We start from the raw sequence: 9,513 nt of genomic DNA, 5'->3' as shown, positions 1-9,513 counted from the left end.
TAACAGGTGCCCTGTAAACAGTCATCTGACAGATCTCTCCGATTGGTCCAGACAGCTGTCTGTCCTAAAATAGTGGATGTTTGGTACAGTCACAGATTAAAAATGCTGCAAAAAAAATAAAAAATATTGTTGCCTTTATATATCGGTTAACAATTAAATCAGCAGTAATTTGCAATATCTGAAAAGTAAAATAAAACACCTTTGTGGGAAAAATATACTGCACAATATGAAGCATGTTACTATTGTAAGAATTCACCGCGTTCTAAATGGAATTGGGAGTCAGATCTGCTCAGATTCTCCAGCGGGCTTTGGAGTCATGGATCTAAACCACCTCTGTTATTCAGGTGATAATAATAATAATCCATCTGTGAGTGGAGATTAGGGGTAAATTTATCAAAGCTTCTAAAAAGTAAAAGTGGAGATGTTGCCCATAGCAACCAATCAGATTCCAGCTATTATGTTATAGAATGTTCAATATAAATGATATCTAGAATCACGTTGTGTCTGCTCCAATAAGGGGTGTGCTCAAGTCACCTTGGGGGCGTGGTCACATCACAATGGGTGCGGGAATGCCGCCCAGGGGCGTGTCTAGCGACTGTCCTGCCTAAATTGGGACATTTGGGAGGTATGGTATAGGAATGGAGAATTCCCCTTATTCGTGAAGACAACTATCGAATCTTTCTCCCATCGATTGAAGCCGATCCAGGACAGAGACTTTACTTCTGTAGCAATTGGAGGCAGATCAAAGAAACAAGAGAATTAGGAGGGGGGTGGAAAGTAACGATGGGGCAATCGATTGGCTGTGGATTGCTGGGAATAGGAGGGGGGGCAGCGAAATTAGTGGGGGGTACGCCAGAAGGGAGCAATCATTGCCTGGCTTTACTTTGAAGCTCCGGTTGTATATTTGACCAAACTACCAGAGTGATCGGACCGTTTGCTTATTTGAACATTTTTATGTTCTCCATGGGATCTCTCATGTATCATAATTCCTGCATCGCTCGGCTGTATCCTAAGTAAAAACACATGTCTTAGCGTGTTACCCGCCTGACATTTATTGGGATCACACACAAGTGTCTGTCTAAATGGGTTTCACTTTTTTACTCGCTGGTTTATTAGTTAATGAGCGTTTCTTTCTTAAACTTAGATACTTTGTCACACTTTTTGTTTTGTAGGCTTATACTATATAATAAAGTAACTTTAGTGAAGAGCAGAGTTGCAAATCTAGGATCACTAACTCATCATCATCATTGTTTGTAAGTCGTCTCAAAACTCGACAGCTTCAGAAAGTCACTGATACTTACAAATCAAGCAAAATACTGATATTAATACTATGTTTTTGAGATTGTTACCTATTTTTAGTATATGCCGCCCACCCTCTTGGGCACAGGTCTCCAGCTTGTGCTGAATATCGCTCACCCTTTATTTTTAGCTGTGCTTTGAGCTGCCTTAGTTATAGTGTTAACTGTTAATTGTACTGTACTGTTTTACCTTGTACTGTCCTATTGTTTATTCATTTACGGCGCTGCAGACATTTTGTGGCGCCCTACAAATAAAAATGTATAAAAAAGAATAATAACTGTCTCAATTTCAGCAGGACAGTCCCGATTTCAGGGCTCTGTCCCACTGTCCCATCCGGGGTCATGTGTAGGAATGTTGGGGGATGGGAGGTATGTATTGGGCAGCTGAAGCACTCCGGGGGGCGGAGCCACACCCCAGCATGATGTGGCCACTCCCCCCACTTTGCAGTGCTACAGCCAGAGCATTATTCAAAGCCACGTAAGACGTTACAGCGCCCCCTCTTCTGCGAACCTACGTTTAGTATAAACTTCATGGCGCCACGTTATATCAAAAATGCTAATCTTAAAAAATCATCTAAAGGGATTTATCGAAGGTTGGATGGGACGGACTGTAAACGTGTTTGGACAAAGACCGCCTCTGATCGTGTAGACAGTCATCATTCAACCGTGTGATTGTCCTGTCGGCTGATTGACGCAAGCGCAGAATGGGCAGATTTATCAAACCTTGTAAAATGGAAAAGTGGAGGTGTTGCCCATGGCGACCAATCAGATTCTAGCTCTCATTTATGTAGTACATTCTAGAGAATGGTAGCTAATATCTGATTGGTTGCTACGGGCAACATCTCCACTGCTTTTTTTTTTTAAGTTTTGATAAATCTACTCATTTATCTCCATATTTGGTGCTAGATACGGTGACCGCTCCTTGCTCTGTTCTGTTTGCCGATATGGCAGCCTTGTGTCAGGTGACGTTATTTCCAGCCGGTCAGAGATCCTGCGCTCGTAGCCTCCGGCTACACTTTATATCCTGACACAAGGCTGTGCCCTACATAACAGCCTCTCCCATCCCTCCACATCTGTCTGACACGCTGAGAACAGGACGTGTGCTGGGAGCTGCTGTAATGAAAGAGATTTCACCAAAATGTCTCTAGTGTGTACATTGTATCATTGTCTATATTTATCCCTTCATATTATAATGTTCCCCTTCACGGTCATGAAGGTCAGAGGTACCTGTTCGTCCTCTCCCCCCAGCACTCGCTCGCAACAACACCACGGCGAGATGCAAAATATCCCAATTGTAAAGCGCTACGGAATTTGCTGGCGTTATATAAATAAATGTTGATGATGATGATGATGATGCTTTATTTATAAATAATAACTAACTAAATTATAAATGTTTCTTTTTCTGGAAAGGCCAATGAAACGTGAGCGCAGTTTATCCTCCAAAGAGAACCTTATTTATCTGCCCATTTGCCTGTATTAACCATTAGTCATAGTTTCTCTTCAAAACAGTGCCCCCTAGTGGCTGAATTCTTGTGAAAAAATGAATAAAATACTTGCTTGACTTTATGAAAATATACACATAGTGGAGGCTGCCATTTTGCTGGGGTCTATATTCATGAGAATGTACCCTATCAATATACTAGGAGCCAGCAACACTATTGAGGCAGGAGGTATGGAGTGCCTCATGTCTCAGTGGTATTTGGGTCTTATGGCTAGTCTATGCTTGGGTGTACAAGTTGCTGATTGCCTATTGCCTTGTCCATGGACTGCATTAGTCTAATGCTGCCTCCATTACCTCTCTTCAGTACAGTTCCCTAAGGCTTTAAAGGGTTTTCCACTTTGAATTAACTTTTTTAAATCCACCCTTTTTTTGGGATACTTTTCAGCTCTGTCCTATTATTTACATACAGCGACCAGGCTGGGACTGTTCTTGTTTACTATGACAGGAGTCCCCACGCCACGTGTACTATTGCTACAGTGTAATCCCTGTTTTTATTTCATTATTGCTGAGCTAGGCAGATTAAATTCCATCTAAACAGCGAGGTATTGAACGTGATCACTGAATATCATTTCACTATGTGCGGCGAGTGTGACGCCATGGCCGCTGCAGTGCTATCACAACCCAAACAATTCCCGGAATCCTTGCGCTAACAGCTTAGTGACGCAAGGTTGGAAACCTAACCCAGGAACGGCGCAATGTAATAAAATCGTTGATGACTCAGCAGTCCCATTACTACTGTTGTATAACCCATTAAACTCCACCCAAAAATGTGAATTCCCTGCATTTTCAAGTTTGAATGGAAGTTTCCTTTAAGTTAAAGTTTAGTCAACACGAAATAATCAGAGCCAAATTAAACCGGAGCCAGTTTTTCTCGCCGTGACTTCATCTTTTGTCTGTTGATAAATATCTCGTCTTTCGGTCTTTCATTACTTTGGCTCCTTAATAGCCGACATCTGATGGGGACAGCTTGGGGGAACCGTACAAACCAACACTATACAATGACAAGTCTCCTGGAGATTGCAGCTCACTTATGGTTTGGCTCCAAGTCATTGGCCGGCGTCTCAGCCATTAATGGTTCTACATCGCTCCATAAGGAGAAGAGATGTCTCCCAAGGCAGCAGATTGGGCTCTCGTCTTACTGAGCCAAGATGACACAATGAGGATTGCACCTATGTCTGCTATCAGTTATGGAAAATATTTGCTCAATATTTACGCTGCTCCAATTACTTTTAACTTTTAAAAGGACACCCAAAAAATCACACCGCCCTCCCTTCTCCAAGTTGATAAAAGAGATGATTTGCATTTTCCTCTCATTAATTTTTATGCCCACGTCTTGTTGTAAAGTCAGCTGTTTCTAACCTATCTACCTGTGCACTGGAGATTTCGTCAGACGGATATCAATTCAGTTTGAAAAGAAAACAGTCTGAGCTCACATTCTTCTCCCTCCCATAGTCAAAACAATACAATCTGGTAGGCAGCCATAACCAATGTTAGTTTTGGCTTTGTAAAGACAATGTTACTGCACTGTGCAGTTTACCTTTAGAGAAGAAGAAGCTGTAAAGTTTAAAGGAGTTCAGTCAGAATTTAGTAGGAAGCAAATTCAAATGTTTGCAGATTATGTTATTCATAGTAATCAATTAGGAAATATCAATTACAGATTGAGCAGATATTTTTTCTTTTGCCCAAAAAAATGCACAGATTTTTGCCAAACTTTCATCCAGCTTTTGTTAGGAGAATTTGCAATACATTGAAAAACAATACTACACATTTAATTCAAAAGCATTGGGACATTCATACAACCTAGCTCCACCTAGTGGTAATATCAGGTAACAGCACAAAAATATGTCTCATCTGATACATTATATTATTATTATTATTATTAATAATAATAATAATAATAATAATAATAATAATATTTATTTATTTATACAGCAGCAGTATACTGGTCCAGCCAGATTGCAAGGGTAAAAAGTGCTTAGTGGCTATATGATCCTGTCACACAGCAATGTTGGTCAGAGGTTTGATCGAGTATAGAAAGAACACATATAAGTCTTATGTGAACTGTGTAGAGGGTGGTAATAGGGTACATTAGAGAGGTTAAGATGGTGGTTGAGGAATATTATAAGCTTGCATGTAAAGGTGGATTATCAGAGATCATTTATAGGTTTGAAGACTAGAGGAAAGTCTTATTGTGCGAGGGAGAGAATTCTACAAAGTGGGTGCAGCCCGAAAAAAATCCTGTAACCAAGAATGGGAGGATGTGATGAGAGTGGAAGAGACGCAGATCTTGTGCAGAACGGAGGTGTTGAGTTGGGAGATATTTTGAGACAAGTGAGGATATCCTCTGCCCCTTTGTGATTTTGTAGCATAAAAAAAGTCAGAGTTTGAATGAAAATGGGGCAGAATCACCAGGTCCGCACCAGATCAATGCACTAAATTGGGCCATTTATAAAAATCTTTTTTTTATATAAATTTAGAGCTTTTTTGGGTCATTCACTTGTTGCTCTTATTCCTTCATAAGGGTTTCTGATTTTTTAATAAATGTTTCAAACTCTGAATAAGGTGAATAGGCAAATCAGGCGATGTTTTAAACTATGTCAAAATCTATCGTTCCTCCGGCACCCAGAGTACGCTGGAAACATCTGAATGATGTTCTAGGTTGTAAATGACGAGACCGGATTTATTTCTCCTGTGTCTATGAAGACTATGAATGCAACGAGTGTCCGTTAAGCGGATTAAGTGGTGACCTCCTGACCGCTCCTGCGTAGTGCAGTCATAAGTGCGCTTGTTCTGCGGTGCCGAGGACCAGGAAACGTCACCAGCCCGGCCAACACACAGAAGGGGCTTTGTTGAGAGCCCTCGGGGTCCCTTGCAGAGTGTGTGGACCCAGACTGTATGTGAGGGGTCAACCACGTGTCCCCTAAGTTATTTGTGCTCGATGTAAGGCTGCTACAATGTAGGACCTGTAATTATTAGAGATGCTCACTGACCCCCGTGAAGTGGTTTTGGTTCTGTATTTTTTTAGAAAAATTGCTAAAATATGCTAAAATCACATACATTTTGTTCCTACATTATTATTAGCCTCACTAACCCCAATTTCAAGTCATTTGCAATCAATTTTGAACACCTCACAGGTCACAAATTCAGAAGAAAAGCCTGCCAGCCCTAGTATTTGTATATCAGCAATGACAATTAGCAATGGAGCTCTCCTCTTTGTATGTTACCTACATAACACAGTAAAATGTGACTGCAGATTTAGAAGACAATGCCTGCCAGCCCTAGTATTTGTATAGCAGCAATGACAATTAGCAATGGAGCTCTCCTCTTTGTGTGTTACCTATATAACTCAGTACAATGTGACTGCAGAATTACACCAAGCCTGCCAGCCCTAGTATTTGTATTTTTCAGCAATGAGAATTAGCAATGGAGAAATGGAGCTCTCCTGAATGTCACTGTAGACTTTGTTGAACACAGCTACCCCTCCTCTTTCTATTCTATCTATGTTGCTGCCCAACTTCTCTACAGACTGTGTTACCCCTTCTGTGTCCCTCTTTCAAATGGCGCTAGTTCCCCGTGGAGGGCGGTATTTATAGATGTCAAAACTCGCGAGATCCGACGACGTCACAATGAAGTTTTGCAGCGCTTTCGATTCCGAAAAAGCGCGAAAGTACAGAGGCGACTCGGCCCGGTACTGGGATATGCTAAGTTCGGGTGTGTTCGGTTCTCGGGGAACCTGAACCTGAGCATCTCTAGTAATTATATGCTGTAGTAGATCAGTTCCATGGTTATATTTTCTCAAATGCTTTTATTCAGGTTCCAGAACCCCAAAGAAACTTCGAATATACGTACACTGTACAGTAACAAGTGTGTTATTTCTTATAATACATACTGTAAATGTACCTAATAAATGTTTCAGGTAAGGATAATAAGTGATGATCCCTAAGCACTATTTATACAGGTATTATATACAGTAATTTATATGGTAATGTTGCTTACATACAGTAAAGTGACACCAGTACGTTCTATGATCTTCTTACTCAATGGGGCAATTGTAATTTGAAAATGAAATTCTGGCGACACCTCTCTGATGTCGCTGTTATTACCTGTAAACCTCATTTTTGCTTCTTTCACTGTAGTGAAACTTATTTTGCTAAAAATGAAGTGGAGCACCATCGGGGTACTGGGCCCCAATGCACGTCCAACGATCGAAATAATGTCTAAATGGTTATTGAGTGCTTACTTACATGCTAAGCTATGTCCCCTAGATCTGTGAAGGTCTCTGATAGCAGTAATGAAATAACCCCTGCTCGTTTCTTGAAACAATGGTTGTCGAAGCCCCTCCCCCGTCAGCTTTCTATTCTATTGAGAACATAGCATTTATCTAAACAGGTTAATGTAAAATGAACTGACTTATAAACCTCCAGATTTTCTCAATTGGAGAATTTGGACACATCCGGTCATTCCCCTAAACCTCTCACTATTCTGACCACAGAACACTGCCCTCTGCTGGCCCAACTAAGGACTGTTGACAGATATGCAATATAATGTATTTAAAGAGTGAATGAGTAGCGTAGGGTATCATATCTCCAAACTGCCCCGATTTCGCTGGGACAGACCCGATTTGAGAGGACTGTTCTGCCATATGGTGGTCGGCTCGTTTGTGCCAACGCTCATTTTCTTAGCATCGTGCCTATGGAGCATGCAATAATTCAAGGGGATTATAGGGGAGGGGGGCCCAGGGTGTGACATGGCAAGGTCCTAATTTAAGAATTTTAAATGTTGGAGGGTAGCAGGGAAAAATGCAGGATTTGTAGAGGTTGGGGTTTCCACACCACGCCACCAGTGGGCGTGACCAGCATGCATGGGGGCGTGGCTATAATATTAGACAGTGCCTGGCTGCTCTCCAACTCTTCCTATCCCCATAATATACATGGCCAATGCTGTGTGTACTACTGTTAGGTGCACGCAGCTCTCTCTTTGTGAAGCAAGAGCAGGGTCCAGCCACCTCAATTATACAGTGCCCCAGGCTTGGAGGGGGGTTTCCAGGCACTAGGAAACCCTCCCTCTGTTTGCCTATGGGTAAGGGGTAGTCCTATAATATAGTGTTTCAGGATTACACACTGCTCTGTATGAAATAGATGAGTCTAATCTTGGAGGTCAGAAGCTTGCTACATGTATAGACTTTAAATACGTTGCTCTTGATTGTCAAGCTTCAGCCAAACCTCCGGACATTTCGGATTTTAAATGGAGGCCCTTTAGTCCACGACCCGACCAACCCAACAATGTCCCCAAATCATTAGACTGCACCCATTTATAAAACTGGATTGTCTCACGAAAAACAGATTTATTTCTTCTTTGCGTGGCGGCCCGTGTAATTATATTTACGGATACAATAATGTTTATTCATTACGTTGGATATAAACTTTACAAAAAGTATAACTTTTATTTTGTTTATTCAACTAGTCACTGATTTTTGTCCTTGCACATCTGAACTTACAATCTAATTTTAGTGCACAGGGAAACAAATTGTAGAAATATTAGGATATAAAGCCAGGTCTAGCAGGTCTATCACAGTGTCATTGTTATGAAGCCTATATACAAGTGGTCAGGGAACAGGGGTAAATTACCCCAAATGTAAAAATGAAATTCTTGGGGGTAATGCTGCCGATTCACATGCTGTCAGTTGGATTGTAGACCCCTTAAATGTGAAATTGCTGTTGTACCAGAAGAGCCTCAAGGGTTGGCAGAGGCACTTCTTGAGCTTCGATGTAATAATGAAGCACGTATTGCATTTGAAAACAAAGCAGATCTGTCATATTTTTGGATGTCAACATCTGCACAGGCATCAAAATTGCACATGAGGAGGCAGTCAAAAAGTTGCTGCCTTTTGCAACAACCTACCTTTGCGAACAAGGATTTTCCACTCTAACATAAAAACAAGCAGAGAAATCGATTGGACGCTGAAGACTGTATCCAAATTGCTCTGACATCAAAATGCCCCAATATTGATGCTCTTGTATCAAAAATGAAGCAACATCATTTCTCCAGAACCAAAAGTTTTGAACTTGAAGCTTTCAAAGAATTTTGAATAGATTCAATAAAACTTTGAATTCCAATAAATAATATACGATTTCCTTCCTTTCAAATCAAGGGGGTAACGTCGGAGTATCTAAATATATTTGGGGGTAAAAGGTAAAAAAAGTTCCCTGACCCCTGCTATATACAAACCACACCGAACCATATTCACAATCAGATATAGTGAAACAATGGTGACAGAATGTTGGATCTCACATCAAGGTCACAGAGAGAAGGATAGAAAGGATCCAGAGATTGTCTTTGTCGTTTTATCTCTGCTGTCTCTCAGCCTCCTCCCAGCTGTCTCTCTCTGATGTCCGTATGTCCCTCACTGTAGACCCCACAAAACAAATATGTACATTGTATTCTGCCATTTTTTCCTTCTGTTCTTCTTTGGTTTCGTTCCTCGCAAATGTCCCTCCATCTGTTCCCAAATGTCACCCTCCAAGAAGGGACTGACTTGTTCTGCAGGATAGGAGGAAGAAGGCTGAGCAATTGTTATTTACATAATGGTTTACGGTAGAAAGGTTATTACATAACTATGGCTGGATATCTACAAGATGTACACCGGCATAGGGCGTGAGTAGATTTTGGGGAGCCGTTTAGCTTTTATGTCAGTAGGAAGGATGAAGAGTAATG

Source organism: Mixophyes fleayi, chromosome 10 (genome assembly GCF_038048845.1).
Source record: "Mixophyes fleayi isolate aMixFle1 chromosome 10, aMixFle1.hap1, whole genome shotgun sequence".
Classification (NCBI taxonomy): Eukaryota; Metazoa; Chordata; class Amphibia; order Anura; family Limnodynastidae; genus Mixophyes; species Mixophyes fleayi.
The sequence above is the reverse complement of the archived record's forward strand: the minus strand, read 5'-3'. Positions refer to the sequence as shown.